The sequence below is a fragment of the Cervus elaphus genome, chromosome 20, assembly GCF_910594005.1.
Source record: "Cervus elaphus chromosome 20, mCerEla1.1, whole genome shotgun sequence".
NCBI classification, from domain to species: domain Eukaryota; kingdom Metazoa; phylum Chordata; class Mammalia; order Artiodactyla; family Cervidae; genus Cervus; species Cervus elaphus.
In genome coordinates, this window is record NC_057834.1 from 34,781,771 (window position 1) to 34,809,243 (window position 27,473).

The 27,473-nt window shown below is 37.6% G+C and overlaps 1 pseudogene; it reads right to left on the minus strand.

Moving 5' to 3' along the window:
• Positions 1–21,804: 21,804 nt before the first annotated feature.
• On the minus strand, positions 21,805–24,804 carry LOC122676439 (annotated as a pseudogene).
• Between the last annotated feature and the right edge of the window lie 2,669 nt (positions 24,805–27,473).

Consider the following 27,473-nt stretch of genomic DNA (forward strand, 5'->3'; position numbering starts at 1 on the left):
AAGTCCTAGTGACAGAAATAAGAAAAAAGTAAGAAACAGGAATCCAAACTGGAAAAAAAGTAAAACCATCACTGCAGATGACAAGACACTGTACATGGAAAATCCTAAAGATGCTGTCAGAAGACTACTAGAGCCCATCAATGTATCTGAAAACGTTTCAGGTTACAAAATTGGTACACAGAGATCTCTTGCATTCCTATACACTAACAATAAAAAGATCAGAAATTGAAATTAAGAAAACAGTTTAAACCATCTCATCAAAAAGAATAAAATGCCTAGGAATAAGCCTATCTAATGAGGCAAAAGACCTGTAATCAGAAAACTATAAGATACAGATAAAATAATTCAAAGATAACAAATGGAGAAATGCATCAAGGTTATTGAATTGGAGAAATCAATATTGTCTAAATGACTATACTACCCAAAGTAATATACAGATTCAGTGCAATCTCTATCAAAATACCAATGGCACCGAATGTTCACAGAACTAGAACAAAAAATCTTAAAATTTAATATGGATACACAAAAGACCCAAAATATCTGAAACAATCTTGACAAAGAAAAATAAAGCTGGAGGAATAAGGTTACCTCTCTTCAGACTATACTACAAAACTATAATTGTCAAAACAGTATGATGCTGGCACAGAAAACAGAAATATAGATCAATGGAAAACCCAAAGAAAAACCCACCTACCTATGGTTACCTAATGTAAGCAAAATAAGGCAATCTCCTCAGTAAGTGGTGATGAAAAAAATTGGACAGTCGTATGTTAAAGAATGAAGTTAGAACACTTCCTAAAATCATAAACAAAAATAAACTCAAAATGGGTTAAAGGCCTAAATGTAAGCCCATATACTATAAAATCTTAGAGGAAAGCATAGGCAGGGTACTCTCTGCCACAAATCACAGCAAGATCTTTTTTCAGTCACCTCTTAGAATAATGAAAATAAAAACAAATGAAGCAAAAGAGATCTAATTAAACTCAAAAGCTTTTATACAGTAAAGACAGTCATAAACAAAATGAAAAGATAAGTTATAGAATATGAGAAAATAGTTGCAAATGAAGTAACTGACAAGGGATTAATCTCCAAAATATACAAACATCTCATGCAGTACAATATAAAAAAATAAAAGCAACCCATCAAAAGATGGGCAGAATACCTAAAGAAATATTTCTCCAAAGAAGACATACAAATGGCCAAAAAACTCATGAAAAAAATACCCAACATCACTAATTAGACAGATTCAAATCCAAACTACAATGAGGTATCACCTCATGCCAATCAGAATGATCACCATCAAAAAAAATCTACAAAAAACAAGTGCTGATGAGGTGTGGAGAAAAGGGAACCCTGCTACAGTGTTGGTAGTAATGTAAATTGGTACAGCCACGCTGGAGAAGAGTATGAAGTTTCCTTAAAAAAAAAAACTAAAAATAGAACTACCATACAATCCAGGAATCCTTGGGCATATATCTGGAGAAAATCTAAATTCAAAAAGACACATGCATCTTAGTGTTTATTGCAACACTATGCACAATAGCCAGGACATAGAAGCAACCTAACTATCCATCAATAGAGGAATGGATAAAGAAGATGTGGTACATATACACAGTGGAATATTACTCAGGAAAAAAAAATGATTCCATTTGCAGCGACAGACATGGATGGGCATAGAGACTGTCATACTGAATGAAGTAAGTTCAAGACAGTAAAACAACCACATCGAGACTCTGGAAATGAAGCAAAGGCATATCACAAATTAAGAAGTGGGGTACGCGCAGTGACGAGTCTAACCTGAGCTTCTCCCATCTTCTTTCCATGTGGAGTACCTTCAGTGTTGTTCTACTAGGGAAGGAAAAGCCATGAAAATCAGAAGCTTCCCTGCTGGAAGTGGCTAATTTGATTTAGAGAGAAGCAGGGAAAACAGCCAAACCCAAGGGCATCATTGAAATAATACAAACTCAAAGGAAAACAAACAAAAAAGGTGAACTTCCCAGTTTTCCTGAAGGTTTAACACTGGATAGAGAAGCAGACCAGCAGACCAACCAGAACATTTGAGGAAGAGCTTATAAAAAGGACAACCATAGTGGTTGTGGATAATCTGCCACATATCCCTTCTTGTCTGGAAGGATGCACACAGGAGCAAAGCTGCATGCACACTCACAGGAAACCAGAAAGAAGCAGCCCTAGCTTTCTGCAGGTCCGTGGATGAAGATGAGGTTTGTGCACATGCTGTAAGAGAAACAGAAAGTAGACGGAAAGTGAAAACTAAGGCTGACTTGCAAACTTTCTGAAATGTGAGTACTCTCCCAACTCAAACAAAGATCTATTGGCAAAGGATAGAAGCTTAATTGACTCAACATGTTTGAGCACTACTTTATTAAACTATGCTCACACAAGAGTGATCCCTAAGAAATCAGGCTGAAAAAGAAAAAAACTACAAAAAAAAAAAAAAAAAAATTAGCAGAGACTCCTGTGGCTGCATACTATGGAAGAAGAGTCAGACTGACAGGTTAGACCAGCCAAGTCACTAAAGAAACATACAAAGAAGGAAACAACAACAGCAGTAACATAAGGAGATCAGAATCAGCACGTCATCTATAATATCCATTTTTTCAACAACAAAAAAAGCAGGTATAAAAAGAAAGAGGGAACTGTGACTATCCACAGGGAGAAAGGAAATGAATACAAACTGCCTTTGATGTTGCTCAAGGGTTAGATATAACTGACATAAATAGAAATCCTCAAAGCTGGAAGGTAATGAACATTAAAAACATTTGATTAACAATGCTCATTTTTAAAAATTAAAGTATGACAATAATGATGCATCAAATAGAAAGTATCTTTAAAGAAATGGAAAATATCGGAAAAAAAACTAAGTGGAAATTCTCGAATTGAAAGTAAAATAAATTCCTGATAAGACACAAGATAAATATATCAATTTCATATATATTTATAAAATCAATTTTATTTATGTGTCCCAACAACAAATAATCAAAAATGAAATTGGGAAAGCAATTTCATTCATGAAAGTCTTAAAAGCAATAAAATCTATAAGAAAAAGTTTACCAAAGGAAATGCAAGATATGTACATTGAAAACTAAAGGAGATTCTTGAAATTCATAACCTAAATATTAATAAACAGGGAAACATTTCATACATTCACAGTAGAATCAAAAAATAATGAGAAAAAGAAACAAAGTTAACAAAAATGTAACATCCGTATTCATTTTGCCTCTGTTGTGTTGGTCAAAAATTTTGTTTGGATTTTTCCATAGCATTGTATGGAAAAGCTCACATGAACTTTTTGACCAACCCAATACATATGTCATAAATAGCTCTTCTTGTTTTCCCTGCCAATGAAGCATTCTTCTGTTGATACTGTTTTGTTTTTGCTGAATATCATTTTGGATAAATGGGATTCAATGGAAAATTTTATTTTAGTATTATATTGATTTAGTATGTTGATATTTTGTCCAGAAATATTGCTGAATTATGTTCCTTTTAAGATAATTTCACTATTGTTTAATTTTCCTGTAGAGAAAATCATATTTTATGAAAATAAAGCCTTTTATGTCTTTTTTAAAATATTTACGCACTGGACTAGAATGTGCCACTTTAGTACCACTTTGAAGAGCAAAGGCAATAGCAGAGACCACTGTCTTTTCTCTAATTGCAATGGTGTGTGTGTGTGTCAGTCGCTCGATTGTGCCCGACTCTTTGCGACCCCATGGACTGTAGCCGGCCAGGCTCCTCTGTCCATGAAATTCTCCAGGCACGAATACTGGAGTGGGTTGCCAGTTCCTGCTGCGGAGGATCTTCCCGACCCAGGCTTGAACCCGGGTCTCCTGCATTGCAGGCGGTTGCTTTATCATCTGAGCTACTAGGGAAGCAAAGGTGACTTCAGTAAATCTTTTCAGATGCACCCTCAGCTGTTTAACTCTCCTGACAATGGACAGCAATGCATGTATATACAAGATGAATAAAAGGAACGAGGTTCTCTGATCTCTGCAACAACACTCCTCTTACCTTAGATAAACTAAAGGATGACAAATTGCCACAGGCTCATCATGGAAATCTGAAAGGTGTGTTTGCATTTCTCTCTCTTTTCTCTTCCATGTCTCCTCCTCTTTTGTTTAAATATCCCTGAGAAAATTTTGCAGTGTAAACTGAGGAGGAAGATGTGCCTGAAGGCTTTGCTAGGAACAGAATAAAGATTGGCTCATTCTCCTGTGTGAATTGTAATGATAAATCTTCATTTTTTTGCTACTATGAATAACTACCATAGGTTGGTTATAGATAAACTAAACAATACAAAGGAAGTTTTCTTTAATTCCAAAATAAGTAAGATTTTTTTTTCATCAATGAATATTTAATTTTATTGAGAGTTTTATTTGGCAAGTAGTGAAATGATCAGATGTTTCATTTTTGCCCCTTTAATCTGTTAATATAGATGAGCACATAAATGGATTTTCTAATTTTAAGTTGCTCTTGTACTCCTGGTAAAAATGCTATTGGTATATCTAAGTTTTCTTCAATTCCTAAGTGAAATTGAATGATAGCTACTGGGTGTTCAGTTTATCTGTTTACTTTGTCTTTAAGTGTTGGGTTGCTGAGCTTTTCATGTTGTGATATTCTAACCTCATAAAATGACTTCAGTTGTTTTCCATTATTTTGTATAACTTGAAACTGGGCATCATTAAGTGCCTAAAGTCTTTTGGATTTGTGAGCAAGTTTACCACCAGTTTCAATTTTTATGGCAACTGATATCCTTAAAATTTATTTTTCTTCTGAGTCTTATTTGACTCATTTATAATTTTCGATAAAACTTTCCATCTCACTTTTATTTCAAATGACCTGAATGAGGTTGTACATAGTTTTCTCTTATTTTCAATCTTAATTATATCCATTAGCACCCACTTATTAAACCCCAGTGTTCTTTATTTGTGCAGTATCTTTTTTTTATCATTCCTTCTAGTTTACTTTTATATTTTATTTTTTTCAGAAAAGCTGTCTGTTTCTAAGTTTGTAGTTTCTATCATAATATGTTTTAATTTCTATTTTAATGATACAGTCTTTATACTTATTTCCTTTCTTCCTCATATTTTGATTCATCTTATGGTTCTTTTACTTGTTTCCTGAGTGTATGTCTAAGTTACATATTTTCAATATTTCTTTTTCTCTACAAATACATTTTAAGCTATAAAATGATTATAATTCTACTTGGTTTCATAACACCATTGTGGATTATAGACAAGGATAGATATTGCAAAGAATACATACTACCCTACAAAAAATGTATAGTCAAAAGATTCAAAACATACTACAAGTAAGTGTACTACCTTGAAAAATTTTCAAATCATTTATAAATAAAATTAAGCAAAAAAAAAGTTAGAGAGGAAAATAATTTGATTATTACACAAGAAACACTATTACATAGGTGAAAATAACCAAGCGTCAGTTTTCAATTTTGAGGTTACTGAAACTGCAAGCCTCAGCAATGAAATAACTGAGCAAGGCAGGAAGAAATTTCTGATAACAACCCCAAAATAATTAATAAAATCATAAAAGACTTACTGTAAATTCAAACCATGCAGAAGATAAATTCTAAAGGAAAAATCCCTAACTGTAGTTTTAATTTTTTGATACATAGTATGGTATGACTACTTCCTCCTTGCTCCACAAAATTTCATTTGAGCCTAACCAGTTTTGACTAAGGGGCTTCCCAGGTAGCTTTAGTGGTAAAGAACTCACCTGCCAATGCAGGTGACTCTAGAGATGTGGGTTCAGTCTCTGGATCAGGAAGATCCCCTGGCGGAAGGCATGGCAACCCACTCCAATATTCTTGTCTGGAGAATCCCTCGGGCAGAGGCACCTGGCAGGCTACAGTCCATAGGGTCACACAGAGTTGGACACGACTGAAGCGACTTAGTATGCACACATTAATTTAGACCAAAAGCACTTACTGTTTGTGACCAGTCTCTTGTAAGAAGAAATCCCCCCTCCTCTGCTGCACTCTGGGGCTGTCCCACAATTACAGTCACAGATCCCTATTTTGTTAACCTTGCCATAACTGAAGATTGACTGGAAACATGTTACAAGAAGGTGTAGCTTTAGACAATGTAATCATCCTAAGTATGTTGGGGGGAAATCACCTAGAACTGATTTTTGAAAACATTTGTATAAATATAGAGAAGTGTTCAATTTGCTACTATTGAAAACTCTGTAATCATCAGATGACCTTCCTGTATTTCCTCCAAAGAAGTCTGAGTTACAATTTAATGATATTAAATTAAGCAGTGCCAATTTAATAAAATGTTAACCGAAGGTATAAAGTAACATCAATTCCTATTATTACTACAAACATTCAATAGTCAACCAACAGAAACTCATCTTTCTATTTGAACATGTTGTTCTTTCTTCAAAAGTGCAGGAAAAAGGAGAGAAGGTATCCAGGCTGTCCAATATGATCACACGGTTGGACTGTTTCTAACTTCATTCACCTTTTTAGCAGTTCTTTAACCTTCCAAGTCCACCCACACAGCCAACTCTTTCCTGTAGCTGATTTTAAGGAGATTTATATATTTCAACTCTTTTCCTTCCAAATCTATTTCTAAAGTTCAGTGGCATTTTCTCTCTGAGATCTCATTCTTTTTCAAGGAGATTTCCATTTAGATAACAATTTCACTCATGTGAATTTATGAAGCCAGGGTTGTTCCAGGTAGCCACAGTGGCAGGGTGCAGAAAGGTCTCTTTCTGTTCTAATCCAGGTTGCTCTTATCATTTCCCTTACATATTGTTGGATTATCTTCAGAATCTCCAAAATCTTAAACAATTATTTCTAAGAGCACCTTTGTGATGCTTCCATGATCTTACCAATGAGTACATTTAGCACCTACTTTTTGAAAACCTGTGAACAAGTTTCCTGGCAATACCTCCTGTGGTCTCAGTCATTGAGTGTCATGGGCCCTTATAGTCATAGCTAAACTGACCTGAAATGAGTCCACATGCTCAAAAGTAGTATACAGTATGCTCTGAGGCCTTCAAAGTGCTACTAAATGAAAATTCATATCTTTCTCCTCACTTGTGATGTATCTCAAGGTTTTGAGTTATGCTAACTACATTTTAGAATAGTGTTATATAACAAAATTATCTGCATGATGGAAATATTCTATTCTGTGATTTAATGGCACAATGTTTAGTTTAGTTTAATTTTGGAAAGAACGATCCTAGTGTTTAAACTGAAAATAATAGCTTTTCAGTTCTATCCACATGTCTATGGCTTTTTGTGTTTTAAATTTGTCCAGCTCACAGATAAGCTGAACTTTTCCCTCATGTCTGAATCCTGTAGACATTGTTGAGCCCAGGCTGAACACATTTACATGCTGCCTACAATGATTCATTTAAAGAGTCTGAAATCTCCATCACAGCGCCCTATGCTTCTTTACCTAACTACCCAGTCCATGATAGCTTTATTCTATGGCTAAATGTTACTATTTCCTAATTCTTTGCACTGTTTCGAAGTACAGCAGAAGGTGAAGTGGCCATTGCATAGGCTGACTTCTCATTAGCCTGGGTACCTTTTCTTTAAGAATCTCCAGACAGGATAGCTGACTCTTCTTAACAGGCTCATGGAGGTTTTTGAGGGAAAATATTTGAATAGAATATTTAATACTTTATATTTTTAATTCATATTAATTCAGCTCTTCCATGTATTTCTAATTTAAATTTTTCTTTCACTTCTACCCCATGGAATTTCTTTTTTGCTCTTCTTAGTTTAACCATAATATGTAGACCCACAGAGTAAGTCTTAGTTCATGTGGCACACACTTGTGTAGGCCTTCTTAACAGTTCATATACTTTATTAAATTTGGAAATGGCAACCCACTCCAGTACTATTGCTTGGAAAATGCCATGGATGTAGGAGCCTGGTAGGCTGCAGCCCATGGGTTCACAAAGAGTTGAACATGACTGACCGACTTTACTCACTCACTCACTCACTTTAGTAGGATTTAAAATTTTTTTTTCCCATAATAATTTTAGGTTTAAAGAAAAGGTGTGAGATAGTTAGGAAAATTCTGCCATTTCCCATAATATTAACACCCTACATAACGCTGGTAAATTTGCCAAAACTAATAAATTAACATTTGTACCTTATCATTAAAGTACAAATTTGTTCAGACTTCACCAGTTTTACCACTATTTTCCCACTATTCTCTACAAGCCATTCCACACGAATACTGTAAAGACTCCTTTTTCAAATGGCTCATGCCTCCAAGACAAGGTCCTGCCTTTACTGGTGAAAAGTAGAATAAGACGGTAGGAATGAAAAGGTGAAATTTTGCCTCCTATTGCTCCAAGTTCCTAATAATAGTTTCCTGTATTTAACAACACATATCCTAAAATTATACCCCTAAAGCATAGAAAACACACACCTTGAATCTAGAGGTAAGATTTCTGCAGACCTGAGGGCAACAAAGATCCGTCCACCGAAATACAGGTCAGTTGTTCAAGTGAGCTGTTATCTAATTGCTGCCTGAGGGCTGCTCCCGTGTGCAATCTTATACAGTCTGAGTGGTGGTCACCATACCTGAGGATGCTAAACCAGGCAGAGGAACCTGAAGCAAACGAGTAGGCCATGATATTGCTGTTTTTTCTTTTTTTTTTTTTTTTTAATGCTTTAATATTAACCAAACAATGCATCTAAAAAAGACAAGAATACTTTGATTTACTTGTTTATGCATTTGCTCATTTATTGAGCAAGCCTTCTGCTTGCACCCATAACAGTCCTTTACTGTCTTTTCACCAATGAAATTGTCGTCCCCTATCCAATCTTATCCAAAACCTGGGAATAAGTTTGTGGATCATTTTGGCACAGAAACCTGATTGGCTTAATTTTGTTTAGGATTCATGGATTCTTGAAGTTGTAAAGAATCTTAAACTTGATTTGTAAGAAACATTTCTCCAGCAAAAATTTACCTGCCTCTCCAGTCATTTGGACACAGAAAGACAAGCTTCTGAAACAGACTGATTGGCAAACCCATTGTATTTTTGCCTTATTGGCCCTTCCATCCACACCACATGTTTTTGGATTTCATTTTTTCTGATGTTATTTTTATAGATTTACTGCTTTTTTGCTGTTGTCTATTTTTAGGTGGCTCCTGTGGTAAGGAATCCAACTGCCAGTGCAAGAGACCCCAGAGATACAGGTTCAGTCCTCGGACTGGGAAGATCGCCTGGAGGAGGAAATGGCAACCCACTCCAGTATTCTTGTCTGAAAAATCACATGAACAGAGGAGTCTGGTAGGCTACAGTCCACAGGGCCACACAGAGTCAGACATGACTAAAGCAACTTAGCACACACACATGAACGGACTGAACACACACATCCCATCTTTTTTTAAAACTAGATTTTGCAGTAGAGCTGATTTACAGTGTTGTGTTTAATTTCTGCTCTACAGCAAAGTGACTCAGCTATACATATGTATACATTCTTTCCATTATGGTTTACCACAGGATATTCAATAGAGTTCTCTGTATTATGCAGTAAGAAATTGTTATCTATTCATCCTATATGTATTAGTTTAGGTCTGTTAATTCCATATTCCCTGTATCTTTTAAGAGTCATATAATAAGATTCATCTAATTCTTGTATCTGAATATAGCAGATGTATGTCCAGAAATATCTGGATTTCAAACTCTAAGTGCCAAGTTATATTTTATTGTTTTTCTTGCATCCATTGCTGAGGGCTCCCCTGATAGCTCAGTTGGTAAAGAATCTGCCTGCAATGCAGGAGAACCCAGTTTGATTCCTGAGTCAGAAAGATCCGCTGGAGAAGGAATAAGCTACCCACTTCAGTATTCTTGGGCTTCCCTTGTGGCTCAGCTGGTAAAGAATCTGCCTTCAATGGAGGATACCTAGGTTCTTTCCCTGGGTTGGGAAGAACCCTGGAAAAGGGAAAGGCTACCCACTATAATAGTCTGGCCTGGAGAATTCCATGGAGAATTCCATACAGCACAAACAGTTGGACACAACTGAGAAACTTTCAATGAAACAATAAATTCAATTGTTGAGGAAACAACTATCATTCTATTTATTATTATTTGTAGGCAACTTTTTCTCTCCAAAGATTTTCATCTTTTATTTTCCATTCTTTGTTTTTTGGAAGTATAATTGACATATAAAGTTTTATGACTTTAAAGTGTAGAATTCAGTGATTTGGTGTTTTTACACATTATGAAATGATCAACATAATAAATCTAGCTCCCATTCATCACCATCTGAAGTTATTACAATATTATTGATTATATTCCCTATCCTGTGTATTATACCCCCAATGACTTTATCCATTCACCTATCAGTGAAAGTTAAATCAATGGCTTCCCTAGTGGCTCAGTTGGTAAAGAATCTGCCTGCAATGCGGGAGACCTGGGTTCGATCCTTGAGTTGGGAAGATCCCCTGGAGAAGGAAATGGCTACCCACTCTAGTATTCTGGCCTGGATAATTCCATGGACTGTATAGTACATGCAGTGGCAATGAGTCAAACATGACTGAGCAACTTTCACTTTCAAATCTTGGCTTGTGTAAGTAATGCTGTAATAAACATTGGTGTGAATATATCTTTTCACATTACTGTTTTCATTTTCTTCAGGTAAGTACCAAGAAGTGGGTTCCTGGATCCTATGGTAGTTCTATTTTTGAACAACTTCCATACTGCTTTCCATAGTGGCTGCACAGATTTACATTCTTATCAACAGAGAAAGAATTTTTCCCTCTACATCGTTACCAACATTTGCTTTATTTTGGTTTGGTTTTTGTCTTTTTAATAATAGCCATTCTAAGAGTTGTAAGATGATATCTCGTGGGTTTTGATTTGCCTTTCTGTAATGATTAGAGATGTTGAGCACTGTTTCATGTGCCTGTTAACCAGAAATGAAAATGTCTGTTCAAGTTTTCTGCCCATTTTACAGTCATATTGGTTTTTATTTTGTTGTATGTGTTCTTTCTATATTATGGATATTAACCCCTTATCAGATATATGATTTGATAATATCTTATCCAGTTAAGTAGGTTGTTTCTTTATTTTGTTTTGTTGATAGTCTCCTTCACTTGTCCAAAAGCTTTTTAGTGTGATGTAGTCTTCTTTATTTTTGTTTTTATTGAGGAGATAGATTTTAAAAAATGCTGCTAAGATCTATGTCAAAGACCTGACTCCTGATGCTCTCTTCTAAGAGCTTTATGGTTTCAGTTTTTACATTCACATCTTTATGGGCTTTCTGTACCTTTGTACCTTTGATTTATCTGTCTGTTCTTGTGCAAGTACCATACTATTTGATTACATAGCTTTGTAGTATGGTCTGAAGTCAAGATGCATGATACCTTCAGTTTTGTTCTTCTTTCTGAAGTTTGCCTTTGCTATTCAGAACTTTTTGTGATTTCATACAATTTTTTTTTTCAGTACTATTTATTCCAGTTCTGTGGAAAATGGTATTGGCATTTAACAGAGATTGCATTGAATCTATAAATTGCTCTGGGTAGTTTGAACGTTTTAATGCTGTTAATTCTTCTAATCCATATACAAGTTATTCTTTTTTTTTTTCCATTTATAGGCATGCACACATGCTAAGTCACTTCAGTCGTATCTTTGCAACTCTATGGACTGTAGCCTGCCAGGCTCCTCTGTCCATGGAATTCTCCAGAGAAGAATACTGGAGTGGGTTGCCATGCCCTCCTCCAGGGGATCTTCCTAGCCCAGGGATCAAACCCATGTCTGTTGCGTCTCCTGCATTGGCAGGCAAGCTCTTTATCAGCAGCACCACCTAGGAAGCCCATGTATAAGCATACTTTGCTTTATTACGCTTTGCCTTTGTTGTGCTTCCAGATACTGTGTTCTTTACACATTGAAAATCTGTGGCCACTCTGCACAGCACAATGCTATCAGCATCATTTTTCTAACATTTTCTCACTTCGTTTCTGGGTCACATTTATTAATTCTCAAATGTTTCAAGCTCTCTGACTCTGATAGCAAAAAGGTTATGACTTGCTGAAGGCTCAGAGAATAGTTATCAATTTTTAGGAACAAAGTGTCTTAAATTAAGATATGTACATTTTTTTAACAAATAATGCTACGGCATATTTAATAGATTACCACATAGTATAAACATAACTATTACATGGACTGGAAAACAAACAAAAAAAATTACGTCACTGGCTTTATTGCTGTATTTGTTTTATTGAGGTGTTCTAGAACTGAACTTGCAGTGTCTCCTGGGTATGCTTCTATTTGTTCATATTTTTGTAGTTGGAAAAGATGTTTAAAGGATTTCAGTTATTTTAAATTTATTGAGACTTGTTTTGTGGCCTAACATGTAACCATTATGGGGAACACCCAGGTGTACTTGAAAAGAGTATATTTTCTGATTTTGGATGGAGTGTCCTGTGTATATGTATTAACTCCATCTAGCTAAAATGTCATATAAAGTCAGTGTTCCCTTACTGATTTTCTGTCTAGATGATTTATTCATCACTTTAAGTTGAGTATTAAATCCTATACTATTATTTGTTAATGTCAATTTCTCTTTTTTGGTCTGTCAAAGGTGCTCTATACATTTAGGTATTCTTATACTTGGTATATAAATGTTTACAAGTATTTGATTGTCTTGGAGGATTGATCCCTTTATCATTATGTAATACCCCCCTTTTTTTTAATACCCTTTTTTGTCTCTTACTATAACTTTTGTTTTAAAGTGTATTTGTCTGATGTAGCTATTGCTACCCTGGCTTTTTAAACATTTTTACTTTATATTGTAGTATAGTTAATTAGCAATGTTGTACTAGCTTCAGGTTGCTGTACATCATTTTCACGAAATATCTTTTTCCATCCCTCATTTTCAGCCTATGTGTGTCTTTAAAGTCAAAGTAAATCTTGTAGGTAGTATATATCTGCATCATTTTCTTTTTAACCCAATATGCAACCCTAAGTCTTTTGATTGGAGCATTTGATAGGTATCTTTATGACCATTGCATTGAACTCTTTGTCTAGCAAATCACTTATCTCCATTTTTCTCTTTCTGAGGTGTCTGTTTTATTTGTTTAGAACATATTCCTTTGTCTTTTCATTTTGACCAACTATCGACACTTTTTCTATATATTAGGTAGATCAACTGTGTCTCCTGGTCTTGAAGGAGAGGCCTTCTTTAGCAAGGCTTCTGTGGGAAGAGCAGTCCGGTCTGGTCACAGAACCAGGCACCCCAAAGCTGCACTCTGTGTGGTCTGTGGGTGTCCACCAGTTGTGATGTGGTGTGGTTTCTGTAGATGGGCTGGTGGCAAGAGCTGTCCTTGATGCGGCTGGCTGTGCAGCATAGCTATCACTGCTTTGGGTGCACCAGTAGGCAGTGCTGGCCCAGCAGGGCACGAGTTGCCCAGGAGGAGCACCTGTCCTGTCCTAAGCCTTCCACTACGTGCAATGGGGCAGGAGCCACTTTCGACAGGTACAGGTTCTGGCTCAGGCTGCCTGTTTGGTGTGTTAAGACAGGAGCTACTTCGGAGGGGCTCCAGAGCTAGCCACGGCTGCCTTCTGGGTGTGATAGGGTGGGAACCCCGGTAGAAAATCACTAGCTGGGTAGGTGTATTGGACAGTGTGGATTCACAAGAAAATGCTTGGACCTATGGTGATTCATGTTGAGGTTCGACAGGAAACAGCAAAATTCTGTAAAACAATTATCCTTCAATAAAAAATAAATACTTTTTTTTAAAGCTCAAAAAAAAACAAAAACAAAAAAAATTCTAGGACCAGGTGAAGAGTGCTAGCAAGGTTGGCCACAAATGTCAGAAAGGCACCCACCAGAGTTAGGTCAAGTAGATAAAGAGAGAATTTTCTAAAATGGTGCCAACTAGCACTTTGGCTCCCAGTTATTGCTGTTCAGTTGCTCAGTCACATCTGACTCTTTGTGAGCCCATGGACTGTAGCATGCCAGGATTCCCTGTCCTTCACTAATTCCCAGAATTTGCTCAAATTCATGCCCATAGAGTCAGTGATGTCATCCAGCTATTTCATCCCCTGCCACCCCCTTCTCCTCCTGCCCTCAATCTTTCCCACCATCAGGATCTTTTCCAGTGAGTTGGCTCTTTGCATCAGGTGGTCAAAATATTGGAGCTTTAGCTTCAACATCAGTCCTTCCATTGAATATTCAGGGTTGAATTCCTTTAGGATTGACTGGTTTTATCTCTGCAGTTAAGGGACTTTTAAGAGTCTTCTCCAGCACCATCAATTCTTTGGCTCTCAGCTTTCTTTATAGTCCAACTTTCACATGCATACATGATTACTGGAAAAAATATAGTTTTGACTATACGGACCTTTGTCTAAAATGATGTCTCTGCTTTTTAATACATTGTCTAACTCTGTCATAACTTTTCTTCCAAAGAATGAGTGTCTTTTAATTTCTTGGCTGTAGTCACCATCTGTAGCAGTTTGGAGCCCAAGAGAATAAAGTCTGTCATTGTTTCCATTGTTTCCCCATCTATTTGCCATGAAGTGATGGGTCAGATGCCATGATCTTCATTTTTTTAATGCTGAGTTTTAAGCCAGTTTCTTCACTCTCCTCTTTCAACTTTATCAAGAGGCTTTTTAGTTCCTCTTTGATTTCTGCCATGAGGGTGGTGTGCATATCTGAGGCTATTTCTCTCAGCAATCTTAATTCCAGCTTGTGTTTCCTCCAGCCTGGCATTTTGCATGATATACTCCACATATAAGTTAAATAAGCAGGGTGAAAATATACAACCTTGACATACACCTTCACCAGTTTGGAACCAGTCCATTGTTCCATGTCTGGTTCTAACTGTTGTTTCTTGACCTGCATACAGATTTCTTGCAGGCAGATAAGGTGGTCTGGTATTCCCATCTCTTTAAGAATTTTCCACAATTTGTGGTGATCTACACAGTCAAAGGCTTTAGTATAGTCAGTGAAACAGAAGTTTTTCTGGAACCCCCTTGCTTTTTCTATGATCCAACGAATGTTGGTTATTTGATCTCTGATATGACTGCCTTTTTGAAATTCAGCTTGAACATCTGGAAATTATTGGTTCATATACTGCTAAAACCTAGCTTGCAGGATTTTGAGCATTACATTGCTTGCAGGATTTTGAGTATTGCATTGCTAGCAGTGAAATGAGTGCAATTGTGCAGTAGTTTGAACATCCTTTGGCATTGCTCTTCTTTGGGATTAGAATGAAAACTGACCTTTTCCTGTCCTGTGGCCACTGCTGAGCTTTCCAAATTTGTTGGCATATTGAGTGCAGCATTTTAACAGCTTCATCTTTTAGGATTTGAAATAGTTCAACTGGGATTCCATCACATCCACTAGCTGCCTTCATAGTAATGCTTCCCAAGGCCCATTTGATTTCACACTCCAGGATGTCTGACTCTAGCTGAGTGATCACATTATCATGGTTATCCAGTCCCCAGGGAAAAGGTCCTGCACCTTTGACATTCACCCTAAAATTAGTCAATGAATCTCCTTCTTTTATGGCCCAGGCACATTTTAATGTGCTGACTCTGTGCCAAGACCAGAGTAAGTGAGTTTGTGTGCAAGGTCCTTAAGAGGTGAGTCTCTGTTTGCTATACCCCTCCTGCTTTCCTGGATGTAAGTTTCACTGGTTTGCAAAGCCAAATATTGAGGAGGCTAAGTCTTCCTGGTGCAGGTCCCCAGGACTGAGGTGCTCAACATGGAGTTCCAAACCCTCTCTTCTCAGGGAGGACCTCTGTTTGTGATATCAACTCCATTTACGGATTGCTGTGTGAGGGTTGTGGCTCTTGACTAGACTGCATCTTGCCCCTTCTATCCTGGACCTGTTCTTTTTCTTTCATTTGTATCCTTAGTTGAGGAAGAGATGTTCTACTAATCTTTAGGTAGTTCACAGAGAGATTGCTCTAAATGTACTCATAGTTTTCATGTGTGGGGGAGGAAGTGAGCTCAGGATTTTCTTACTGCCATCTTCATTCTGACCCCTTTTCCATTCTTTTCTCATGGAACATTTTGTAATTGGACTCAGAAATTTCACATTATAGTGCAAATATCTCACAATTGCTTACTTATTTCTATTGAGGTGAAACATGACCCATAAAGTGACCGTTTTAAAGCGCACAATTCAGTGGAACTTAGAACCACACAATACCGTGCAGCCACCAGCTCTAACAACATAAAACATTTGTGAAAGTGAAAATCGCTCAGTTGTGTCCGAATCTTTGCAACCCCATGGACTATACAGTCCGTGGAATTATCCAGGCCAGAATACTGAAGTGGGTAAGCTGTTCCCTTCTCCAGGGGATCTTCCCAACTCAGGGATTGAACCCAGGTCTCCTGCATTGCATGCAGATTCTTTACCAGCTGAGCCACCAGAGAAGCCCATAAAACATTTTTATTACCCCCTGAAAAAGAGCTCACATTCATTAGGCAGTCACCACTTATTTCTCCTTTACCCCAGAGCCCTATTAAGTAATAATTTTCTTTCTGCATCTATGGATTTATCAGTTCTATATATTCCATACATATGGAATGAGACTGTATATGTATTTTTGTATCTGGCTTCTTTCATTTAGCATGTTCTTGAGGTACATTCACTTAGTATCAGATATCATGCTTCCATTCCTTTTTAGGGTTGAATAACATTCCATTGCAGGTATATATACCATATTTTGTTTATCCACTTATTCATTAATGGACACTTGGATTATTTCTTCCTACTCATCATTGTGAATGGTGCTACTATGAGCATACTTGTACAAATATTTGTTTGAAAATCTGTTTTCCATTTTTAGGGGGACGTATCTAGAGGGGGAACTCCTGGGTCAAATAGTTAATATTTAACTTTTTGAGGAACTACCAAACTGTGTTCAATAGCAGCTGTATTATTCTACATTTCTACCAGCAATGTATGAGGATTGAAACTTCAAGTAGATGATAGATGGATAGATGATAGATAGACAGATAGGCAGATGACACCCACCTGGAGGGTAGAAAGTGAAGAACTAAAGAGCCTCTTGATGAAATTGAAAGAGGAGAGTGAAAAAGCTGGCTTAAAACTCAACATTCAAAAAATGAAGATCATGTCATATGGTCCCATTACTTCATGACAAATAGATATGGAAACAGTGACAGACTTTATTTTCTTGGGCTCCAAAATCACGGCAGATGGTGACTGGAGCCATGAAATTAAGACACTTGCTCCTTGGAAGAAAAGCTGTGACTAACCTAGTCAGCATATTAAAAAGCAGAGACGTTACTTTGCCAATGAAGGTCTGTATGGTTTTTTCAGTAGTCATGTATGGTTGTGAGAGTTGAACTATAAAGAAAGCTGAGCTCCAAAGAATTGATGCTTTTGAACTGTGATGTTGGAAAATATCCTTGAAAGTCCCTTGAACTGAAAAGAGGTCCAACCAGTCCATCCTGAAGGAAATCAGTCCTGAATATTCATTGGAAGGACTGATGCAGAAGCTGAAGCTCCAATACTTTGGCCACTTGATGCTAAGAATTGACTCATTGGAAAAGACCCTGATGCTGGAAAGACTGAAGGCAGGAGAAGGGGATGACAGAGGCTGAGATAGTTGGGTGTCCTCACTAACTCAATGGACATGAGTTTGAGGAAGATCCCAGAAACTGGTGATGGACAGGAAAGCCTGGCATGCTACAGTTCATGGGGTCGCAAAGAGTTGGACATGACTGAGTGACTGAACTAAACTGAACTGAGATAGATAAGACATTAGAAGTTGTTGTTGTTGTTGGTTAGTCACCAAATCCTGTCTGACTCTTTTGTGACTCCATCGACTATAACCTGCCAGGCTCCTCTGTCCATGGGATTTCCCAGGCAAGAATACTGGGATTTCCCGCAAGTATAGAATAGGTTGCCATTTTCTTCTCCAGGGGTCCTTCCTGACCCAGGGGTCAAACCTGGGTCCCCTGCATTGAAGGAGGTTTCCTTAAGCTGAACCACCAGGGAAGTCCATATGAGAAGTAAAAATGAAAAAGTTTTTAAAAAAATATATTTTAACATAAGAAAAATAAACAGTATTAAAATATATCTTTAAGTTAAAGTTCAAAAGCTACAATGATAATAGGGGCTTTGTAGCCTTGAAGCTTTTAAAATATTTTTGCAATTCCTCTGACTTAATAGTAGGCAACTGTATTTTCATATCTGCTTCCAAATATAATCTAATGCAATATTATATGTCAGATAGTGTCTTGAAAGCAATGAACACTAAAATAATATTTTGGTATTGTTATAAGAATAGCTTTTAACCCATGGATCCTCTGAATGGGTGTCAGAAATCTGCAGATATCCAAAAACACACTCTGAAAACAATTCACCTACATCTAGTACTTCTTAAAGCAGTATGTAAGGGTAACATACCTTCTTTCTAAATTAGAATTTTTCTAAAAAGATACATTCTCCTGAATAAGTATCTCATTACCCTGAGATAACCAAAGGCAGAATAAGTACTTGATTCTTACCGTGTATTTACCAATGTACAAGAGAATACGTAGTTTATATAGGTTCCTGGGTGACCAATGGGTTAGTTTCCTCATTATTGAAAATTCATGAATTTCAGCATGTTGGAAATGTTTGAATCTGTCCTAACCATTGTTTCTCTTGAGACTTAAAATGATGGGATCCTTTTCAAGCCAGTTGTGTATGAATCCGTTCAACATACATTTATCACTGAGCTTCCACTTAACCTTCTGGCATGACAAAATTGTTACAGACCCTTGTAGACAAAATTGTTACAGACCCTTCCTGCTCTGAACTAGAAATTATCTGTTTCTCCAAAGTGCTCTGGTTCCTTTTGGTGGAAAATATTATATGGAAGCCACAACCTTGCCTTTGTTTCTGGGTTTTTTAAGTGGTCAGAATGTCTTTTTCTTCCTATTAATGAGTTTATATTTATACCTTCAAGTTTAGAGCTACAGAGGTTTACTCATCTATCTCACATCAACTTGCCTTCTCCTACACAGAAAATCCTGGTTCCCAATGAATCAGCGCAATTGTGTACTCACCTAATCCTACTGTACACTATATACTATCCAGCTGTCCCATTATACAGTATATCTCAGTAGCCTATACACGCATGATAGTCTTAGACTAACAAAAAAACAAATACCTCCAACAATATGATTATTGAAAACAATTTAAGATTTGTTTTCTATCCTTAGGTTATATATTTTGGGGATAAAAAAATTGAACTTTAGAGCAGCTTGAAACAGTACTTAACTTGTGGTATGTTATTGGCTTAATAAGTGATTATGTTCCTTGCTGCCATTTGCTCTCAATTTTTAGAAACTGAAACTCCTGTTTGATATATTTATAATACTGCAAAATGTCTACATGGAGCAAAGCACCCTGAATGTCAGAGTAAGGAGCTCAAGAAAGTCTTTTTCCAAATATTGATGATAATACTGGACAAAATTTTCAAAATCCCTCCCTCTTGAGCCTCTCTCTCCCCTCGCACTCCCCTCAACTAGGTTATCACAAAGCACCAGGCTTGACTCCCTGTGTTACACAGCATCTCCCAGTAGCTATATATTTTCCTCATGGTAGTGTCTATATGGTAATGCTGCTCTCCCCTTGCTCCCCACACCCTGCTGTGTCCACATGTCTGTTTTCTACATCTACATCTCTATTCCTGCCCTGCAAATGGGTTCATCTGCACCATTTTTCTAGATTCCACCATTTTTCTAGATTCCATATGTATGCATTAACTTGCTATGTTTGTTTTACTCTTTCTGACTTACTTCACTCTTTTTAACAGGCTCTAGGTTCATCTACCTCACTACGACTGACTCGAATTCTTTCCTTTTTATTTCTGAGTAATATTTCACTTGCAATGAGATCTATTTTCTTTAAGGAGACATCAGTGGCTACAAACTGCAAGGCAGCCAAAATTGACAGAATTAGCCCAAGCATGTAAATAAAGAAACAAACAAAAAATAACATGAATCAAATAGAAACAATAATGGTGACTTTATTAAAAGAACCTCAAACTAGAAACAAACCAATAGTCAAACAGTGGATGGATAACACATACACACACACACACACACACACACACACACACACACACACACATACACACACACACACACACATATAATTTCATGTATGAATATCGCATTCATACATAAAATTCTATTGAGCATATTGAACAATAAAAAAGGATAGACTACTAGTGCACTGATAAGCAACATAGATGACACAACCATAAGCTAGGTGGGAAAAAATGACAGCTACAAAGAGCATATGCAGTTTGTTCCATTTTAATAAAATTATAGAAAGGACAAATCTAAACAACTAGCATAAGACATGGTAGTAGCCGCAATAATACATAGTTGGTAATGGTTTAAGTGCAAATAGGTTTGAGGAGTATTGGGGTAATGGAAATGTTTCATATCTTGATTGTGATCATGTTTACATAGGTTTATATATTTTTCAAAATAATGGGCATGTACATTGAAAATAGATGTATTTTATTGTATATAAATTATCCACCCATTAAATTAATTCAGTTTTTAAAATGAAGCAGAAAAAAAAAAAATGTGACCAGTAAAAAGGACACAGGTTAAGAAAGTAAACTTTGTAACTTCAAGAAAGTAGGGATAACCTTGGTTGTTTCCTCCCCCACCAGTTTATAAGTTGAATGACTGTCTCATATTCAGGGCTTAACAAATATTACTTGATTAGTGAATGAAATCTTCCCTGGTGGCTCAGATGGTAAAGAATCTGCCTGCAATGCAGGAGACCTAGATTAAATCCCTGGGTTGGGAAGATCCCCTGGAGAAGGAAATGGCAACCACTCCAATATTTTTGCCTGGAGAATCCCATGGTCAGGGGAGCTTGGTGGGCCACAAAGGCCAAAACTCTGTGGGGTCACAAAGAGTTAAATGCGACTCAGTGACTTACACTCACGCAGTGAGTGAAACTTAAAGGAACCAACATCTAGGCAAGGTTACCTCAGAACCACTCTCTGGGGGACTTGTCTTCCATAAACATCCTTTGTTTTGATCCTATCTTAGTCCCTCTTGCTCTTACCTTAACCATTCAGTGATACATTTGGCCCACTGCCCTTCATACATGGCCTGCCCTCTTTCTCTCCTTGTGTTTAGAATATGTTTGAAAGAGCCGACTAAATGTATGTAGAAAATAAGTGTGACAAAGGGCAAAGTTACAAGAGTTCACATAGAAAGTGAGGTAGCTAAAGAAGTATGGAATTTCTTGCCCACATTAAAAAAGAAAAAAAAAAAAACATTTAAACAAGAAGGGGACCATCAGAGTTTCAAATAACAACAATAATGTCAGGAATGAATATAATGAGAAGTCTGTCAATGTGACAGCAAATCCAACTTGGATAAGGTTTGTTTTGGTTTGATTTTCATTGAGCATTTTGCATGTAATAAAGTCAACTTTGTCATGACCATTGTCCCAAAGGAGCTTAAATATTAGAAGATGTACAAAGACCTAAGTAGCTGTAATTCAGGGAAAGAAGTATTGTATACTTGTAGCAGAGCACAGTTGAAGTACTATCTGAATTCAGACCAGGGAGAGACTCCTTCCTACTTATAGATCAGGGAAGCCTTCTGGAGGATATGGCATCAGAAATAGGCTTTGAAGGTTGAGTACTATTAAGAAAATAGAGATTCAAAGGAATGTATTCCATGCAGAGTTACAGAAATTAAATTAGCAATCATTAACAAATTATTATAAAGTAGAAGCAGAAAAAATAAGTAAATGGAGAAGAGAAAGAGTGACATCACTATGTCGTCCTAGGCTTCTGGGCTGTTGGGTTCCCATTCAGATTGGTAAGACATGGTGAAGAATCTCATGGGATGTCTTGATATGAACTGTGAAACAAGAGAAATGGTGAGAAATTCTAAATAAGATGGAAATAGTGATTGAGGAAGGGGGAAATGTCAAGGGAAGAAAGCTAAGAGAAGTAAAAATGAAATGGAATATAAAATAAGAAATTGGAAAGAGAGGAGGAAATATAAAAAACTCACCAGTGCTTCCTAACCCATAATGCAAGGATCATCAAAACCATTAGGGGCACTATCACTGCCAATGATATCAAGTTCATGGAAAGATGATGCCCTGTGAATATTAGAGAGACACCTAGATTTTATAATAAACCCACTGCCAATTTTGCTCCATCTATTGATTTGCCAACCTTAGCATAGGAACCAGGCATGCGTGCATGCTTAGTCAATTCAGTCGTGTCTGACTCTCTGCAACCCAATGGACCACTGCCCGCCAGGCTCCTCTGTCCACGGGATTCTCCAGGCAAGACTACTGGAGTGGGTTGCCATTTCCTTCTCCAGGGATAAAGTAGGAAGTGAGTGAAGTGAAGTCACTCAGTCATGTCCGACTCTTTGCGACCCCATGGACTGTAGCCTACCAGGCTCCTCCATCCATGGGATTTTCCAGACAAGAGTACTGAAGTGGGTTGCCATTTCCTTCTCCAGAACTAGGCGTAAGTCCCATCAATTATCTTATTTAGTCACTTTATTCTAATACTTGCTTGGGAAGGATTCTTCATCTCCCCACAAATCTCTTGTATCTGAGTGTCCCTCATATTCTATTTTTGCATTTCTGAAATCACCTCTATTAATTCCTTCTTAATATCTCTCTCACTTAGTTCTGGCATCATGAAACTTTCTTCTGACCTGACTTCTAGACTCAAGAATCATCTTTGCACACTTAAAAATTCCATCTTACTTACCCCAGCAGAGAAAGATGTTCTGGCAAGAAAAGTCAGTTGCCTCCTCAGCATCCACATGCATGATCACGTGAAGATCCAATCAAAGTTGGGCAGAACATCACCCTGATGAGTTCCTGGCTGCTCCTGTTCACCCCGCATCCACGTCACCAAAACAGGCTTTGGGTAGAAGCCAGAGACATGGCAAGCTAGCAACACCTGACTTCACCCAAGGATGGGGCTACTGGTCAGTCAAGCCTCTGGTGTCACTGGAAAAGGCATTAAAAATATTCATATGAGGACTCTAACAGACAGTTTAGGGACAAAACTCCACATTAATATTAAAGTTCCTCTAGGAACTTTTGCCCAGCAACCTGTATCCCTCTTAAACTGCCCCTTCCTAATTTTGAAAGGAATGGTGGAAAGGAGCAAGACTTATATAGAAAGATCTTAGAAAAGGGTGCTGTACCTACCTTGCCTCTGGGGATACATCTTCCCTGCATCAAGGACACCCAAGAGAAATCAGGGACAGATGTTGCTGATGAGTTTATGCACTGTTTCCTTGATGCCTTCATACTGATTGATTAGATCACAGACACTCTTACCCTCTGGATATAATACCCATGACATGTTTTGGAAACTCAAGAAATCGGATCCTTGATAAGCTGCCTGAAAAAACCCTTTTGTGGTTTTCCTATAATGCAGCTCACAGCCAACTTTCACCTGTAGTTCAAAGGGATCTGGGAAGAGGGAGGAAGAAGAAAGAGAGATCAATGAAGAAAATGAGAGGAACTACATGGGAACCTGAGACTGTATTTAAAAAGTGGAGATGGTTTTATAAGTGCATAAGGGTGAGTCAATGAAATATTCAGTCAGGAACAAGGAAGAGAATTGGTGGAATTGGGAAAAGGGCATAAGGGAGAAATGCCAAGAACTGAGGGTTTGATTTGAATAAGTTGGAGGGTAAATGATAAGTGAGGTTCATGGTATAGGTTGGGGGAGGGTGAAGAGGAACTCATGTGAGGAAGGTGAGAGTACAACATTCCTAGGTGCATGAAATGAATCATGGTTTTTGGACTATGGACGTAGACTTAAGCTGAGTGGGAGAAGAGATCACATTTTAAGGGAGTCAGGCACAGAGTGGGCCAGTTGTATACCTCTGGATTTTAAGCCATAGAAGGGAGAACACTGAAGAAAGATAAAAAAGCACAAGAAAAACAGAAGTCTGGAGGAAGCAAGAGTGTAGGAAATCTTGAATAGTCAACATCTGGAGTAACCCCCGAGAGATTTAAACATGAAGATTTTTATGGTGGAATAGAAAAAGAAATGGTCCAGAAAAGTGTCTGTTTATAGGAAGAGAACCCTTAATTGAATGGATTGAACTTAACGTTCAAATTTCAGTTGACTGACATAATCTTGAATCTCCCAAATTAATCCAATCAAATAGACACAGAATAACAGCTCCAGGTCTATCATCTCCTCATTGCTGAAGTTGTCCTTTGACCAGGGGTACAGAAAAATTACTGCACCTTGTTTCACTCCCCCAGCTGCGGGTCTGCAACTCATCCAGCCAACCAGAGCCCTGATTCTGTGATCCTGAATGGTTGGCAAAGGATGAGATCTGGATAAGATAGAATGAGATGTAGTCCTGGACTCCTGTGATGGTAGATGGTCAGGTAGTTTAAGGAAAAGTGAGGCAAACAGAAAGGATAGAAGATGGAGATTCAACCAGTTAAAAGGGAGAGAGAAAAGTTACAATTAGCCTAAAGATGATATTTTCCTGACCCAGGGCCCCAAGCTCTCCACCTTCCTTTGAAAGAATAAACTGGATCTAGAGACAGGAATGCTCAGATTGCAAACACTCTGGTACCCTTATAATCCAGATCCATCTTGGAATGGTCCACTACACTTTAACCACATCCACTTGATTAATGACAGACAGACATTCTTACCATCTACATTGTCCCTGGATGAGAGGAGAAAAGCTAGCAAAGCAAGGTGCAGAAAGAGCATACCATTTGCAGATGCTTCCCTCTCTCTGTTCTCAGGAAACCTCCCCATTGTATCTCCACTCTAACTTCCTTCTTCTATCAACTGGAAGTTCTCCCCACCAATCACTGACTATAATAAAATTGCTGTTTCACTCAACCTTGGGCCTCCTACTCAATCTCTCATCTCACCTCAAGCTCTGGCCTGAGATTATTCTCTGCTGCCTGAATTCCAGCCATTCTCCTTACTACTAGTCTTCATTCTGTGTTCTTTCACTCAACTGCTGTGGACAAAGTTATATGTGACACTGAAAGGTTATGTCCCCTCTCTGGAACGATCATCTTATCTTTCAAATGAAGAACAGAAACTGCACTGTTTCCCCAGGTTCTGCCTGTTTTAACAGATCACATTTCTTCCAGTTTCTCCACTCAATTCTGTTTAAGTTCCATCATGTTTCTTCTTCTAGGCATCAATTCTACCCTTCTCCTTTCAAAAAACCTCAAAGTATTCTCTTTTCCATTCACTTCTTTTTCTTCCACATTTCTCATTTATTTTAATTTTTACTGACTTATTTATAAACGTAATCTCATGGATGGAGGAGCCTGGTGGACTACAGTGCATGGGGTCACAAAGAGTCGGACATGACTGAGCGACTTCACTTTCCTTTCTTTTTTATAAATTGCAAAACATAATTTCTCAGATCTTCTATGCTTTCACCATACAATTGTATACAGTTTTCCATTATGCTTAGAGTTGACATTGTAGCCACCCAGAGTGTATTCTACCATGAAACATATAAAGAATAAGGCTTCCTCTTTCTGATTTCACTTCAATCCGTATAACATACTCTAAGTCCATCCATGACTTTACAAATGACCAAATATCGTTCATTTTTATGACTGAGAAATACTCCATTGAATGTATGCACCACATCTTCTTTATCCATTTGCAGAGCAGGAATAGAGATGCAGATGTTGAGACTGAACATATGGACATAGGGTGGGGAAGGGGTTAGGATGAGTTGGGAGGTGTGATTGACATATATACATTATTATGGCTAAAATCGATAGCTAGTAGGAACCTGCTATATAGCATGGGGAGCTCAGCTTGGCGCCCTGTGGTGACCTCGAGTGTTGGGAAGTGTGGATAATATTATATATATATATGCAAACAGCTGATTCAATTGGTTGTAGAGCAGAAACTAACACAACATTGTAAAGCAGCTATACTCCAATTTAAAAAATAAAAAAGAAGAAGAAGCCTTTCTATGGAGTTTAATTCATATGCTCACTCACAAAAAGATCACTCAACAAATGTTTAGTACCAAGCGTTTTAGTAGGTACAAGAATGTACACAGATGGACAATGCATTCATGCCTATTAAGGAACTTTAAACTACAGAAGTGTATAAAACCAAAATTAAAACTTATTGTTATGACTGTCATTTGATTGGCTAGAATTCCAGAAACAAGCTTATTCAGAACAATAGTTTTGTGGTTTTAGGAACCTATAGCTGATACAATGCTATGTTTTCATTAAACTTTCCCCCAGGGCCTAGAGAAAAAACATAATTCTCCCACTCTTTTGGAATTGGGTCAGGACCATGTGACTGATTCTGGTCAATAGGATGTGCTGTGCTAGAGATGTAAGCCTTTTCTAGGCCCTACCACATAAACTGTTACATCTGATCATTTTGCCATGCAGTGCCAGCCTGAAGATCATCTGTCCCATGTGGAAGAGATACAAGCAAGGAACAGCTTTCTGGTCTCCATGGAGTTTGCCAGAATGAAAACTATATTTTGCTGTGTTTAGCCTCTAAGGTTCTCAAGTTTACAACGGCAATACAATCTAATTATGCTTGTCAATATTATACAACCCAGTAACTATTATCCTTTCCTACCTCCTTAATTCAAATCCAAATGAGATAAACATATAGAGCATTTGAAATATGGATCAAATTGTCACCTTCACTTCTGATAAATCTTCTAGATGATTTCCGTTAACTGTATAATCCAAGTAATGTTGCTGACATTGAAAACCGAATGAGGTAGACTGCTTTACTCCTATAAATGGATTATTTGTGTCCCCCCTGAACTCACATGTTGAAACCCCCATCCCCAAGGTGGTTATACTTGGAGATGATGACACTACAAAAGTAATTAGAGCTAAATGAGGTCTTAGGAGTGGGGTCTCATATGAAAAGACACAGAGTGAGTTCACTTACTGAGTAAAGGTCATTTGATGACATATCAAGGAGGTGGCTATCTATAAGCAAGCCAGAAAGAGAACCTTCACAAGAAATCAAGTTCTCTTGTATTGCTAGTCTCAAGAACTGTGAGAAAGTTTGTCTGTGGTTGAAGCCACCCAGACTGTGTGTTTTCCTCTGCAGCCCAGGCAGACTAATACACTTACCTGGTCCAAGAAGTGCTAGAAAACCTCTAAGCAACCCCTCCCCAAGGGTCTGGTCAAGTCAAGGGATGGAGGAGGAGACTGGAACTGACACTTGTGGGAGCAGCTTGACTCCAGAGGCAAAGGGCAGGAAGAAGCTGTTGAGACATATCGCAAACCCAGTTTCTCTCCTAGACTCACCAATGAGCTAATTCTATTTCCTATTTTCACAGCAAAGAATATGACTGAGAAAAGAAACAAAAAATATTAAAGGAATTCTCCAGAGGAATTAGAGGGTATCATCCAGTTCCATGACAATAATACTCATTCAATCATCCAAACAGAAAATTAGTA